We start from the raw sequence: 2,402 nt of genomic DNA, 5'->3' as shown, positions 1-2,402 counted from the left end.
GGGCGATGGAGGATTCTGTGCCAGGAGGTCCAAGAGTCTCTGTCCCAGCACCCCCATCACGTCTACGTGAATGGGCACACCTATGAGGTGGCTTGTCAGACAGGCCTGGTCTTTGAGCCAGCTGCTCCTGCTGTCATTTGTCTTAAGCCACTTACCTGTTGGGTCCACTGGGGACTATAGGATGGAAGGATAATTAGATGGCAGTTTTGCTTCAGAATGCCAGCTGTGTCTTTGGATTTATAAATCTGCCCATTTCTACCCTGCAGAAGCCCACCTACCTGCTCTCCAGAGGTTGGGGCTGGAAGGAAGGCAGAGCAGTGGCTGGGACCTCTCTGAGCGTCTCTGTGGCCCATCCTGAGGACAAGGGGAAAGGAAATGGGAGGCTCTGGGTGACAAGAGAGATCAAGTCCTGCTTCCTTCCCACAAATATGCCTCCTAAGGGTCTTACAGAAGGACCGAGAAGAGTAGCTGGACTCAGGACACTTAATTTACTGCCTCACCTCCTTCCAGAACTCTTCCTTTCCCAAGTTTTTATCTCCCAACTCCAGGGCTCAAACCCCATGCAGCCGTACTGGTAGACTGAGGACAGAACATGATGTCGGGGAATCCGAGCACTCCACTTCCACACCTGTAAGGTTAGGAGCAAAGATTCTCAGCACTGATTCCAAAATTACTTTTAAATCACCTCCTTATCATCTTTATTGCCACACCACACCCATATGTACCTTTCAGTTCCCTCAGGGAAGGCACCAAGAAAATAAGAAGAGCAGGGGTGGGGGGGTCTCCTTCCTACTGTGTTCAGGACAGCTTGGCTTCTGCCCATCCGCAGACCAGTGCCCAAGCTGAAGAAGCTGAGGAAGAATGCTGCTCACCAAGCAAGAAGGTGCTCCCACACTAACCAGTCCCCCAGGGGCAGAAGTGGAGGGTCCTGCTGCTTATGCTCGCTAGACAAAAGCAAACAGTAGGGGGAGTTTTTCTCTCCCCTCTCCTCAGCTGGGGTACAAGTAGGATGCCCAGCCATCTTGGTTTGCTGAGGGTGGTCCCGGCTGGTCACTGTGGTTCCAGCCCCCCATTCACTTAGCGATTTGGCTGGTTTTTCAATTGTATTATAAGAATGTTTTTGTTACTAGTTGGATCAAAATGATCTGGAATGGATTCAATAGACTTCCACTTACTACTTTCACTTTCTGCAGTGTTTCATACACAGAGCTCTTCCTTTAACATGGGGCTGCATCTAAATGTTCCCGAAGGATAACCAATTTTCCCTTTCCTGGCCCTTTTGGACAAACCTAAATTATAGTGTCTTTCAGTGACCGCTGGCAGGGGGCTTGCTGATCAACGGACATTTGCTCAAGTGGAGGTGACTGGGGACAGCTATCTGTCTTCTATCCAGGACTGGCTAGAGAGGTTCTGGTGACCAGTTCACCTGTGCCAAGGCCCCAACCATGCATAGGCTTCGAGGTGCACAGAGACCTCCTGCCATCAGTGATGGGATCCATGGGAAATGTGGGAAATTACAGGTTGGGGGGATGTGGATGACAAACAGGGACACAGGCCAAATTAATGTTTCCTTTTTTTCATTCTTGTTGTGTATGCGTTTGTACAGGTATAAAAGTGAAGCTCAATTTACAGAAAAGATTCACTAGGTTTTAAGTAATACCTCATTTATATCCAAATCGTCAGATGCTTCAAATAGAAAAGCAGATAAATCCATTGTAACAAGGGGTGAAATTTTTTCACCCAGTTCATGAAGTTAAAGGAAGGCTTTTGGTGGTTCATTTTGTCAGCCGTTATTATAAATGCTATTGTAAAGTCAGTGAAAAAAAAAAGTTGAAAATATTTTTGGTGATAATAATAAAGTCAAATATTTGGGGTGCCTGGGTGGCTCAGTGGGTCAAGCCTCTGCCTTTGGCTCAGGTCAAGGTCTCAGAGTCCTGGGATCAAGACTGGCATTGGGCTCTCTGCTCAGCAGGGAGCCTGCCTCCTCCTTCTCTCTCTGTTTGCTGCTCTGCCTACCTGGGATCTCTCTCTCTGTTAAATAAATAAATAAAATCTTAAAAAAAAGTCAAATATTAGTGGAGTATAACATGTGAAAACAATATTTTTTTCTAAATTAAAAAAACACACAAAGGAGAAATGCCCAGGGGATTGGGTGGAGGCCACAAATCACTCACTGATGTGTCCAAAACAAACTGTGATATTCTATTGTGCAAAATAAAAATTGTCAAATTTTCAAATACTTTTAGATACACTGAGTAACTGATTGATAGCTTTAAAGAGGTAATTGATAAAATGAGGTCATTAGGGTTGGCCCTAGTCCAGGATGACTGGTGTCCTTACAAGAAGAGGAGATTAGGACCAAGACACACACACACAGGGGACCATGTGAAGACACAGGGAGA

At 46.1% G+C, this 2,402-nt stretch overlaps 1 long non-coding RNA gene across 1 annotated transcript; it reads right to left on the bottom strand.

The window, feature by feature from the left end:
• Window positions 1–270: 270 nt before the first annotated feature.
• LOC116600588 lies at window positions 271–891 on the bottom strand. Its single transcript, XR_004289720.1, has 3 exons — window positions 794–891; window positions 501–628; window positions 271–354 (listed from the first exon to the last, which is right to left on the bottom strand). It is a non-coding gene; the product is annotated as an uncharacterized LOC116600588 (long non-coding RNA).
• Between the last annotated feature and the right edge of the window lie 1,511 nt (window positions 892–2,402).

This window comes from Mustela erminea, chromosome 10 (genome assembly GCF_009829155.1).
Source record: "Mustela erminea isolate mMusErm1 chromosome 10, mMusErm1.Pri, whole genome shotgun sequence".
Lineage (NCBI taxonomy): Eukaryota > Metazoa > Chordata > Mammalia > Carnivora > Mustelidae > Mustela > Mustela erminea.
This window is presented reverse-complemented; position numbering and strand designations above follow the sequence as displayed.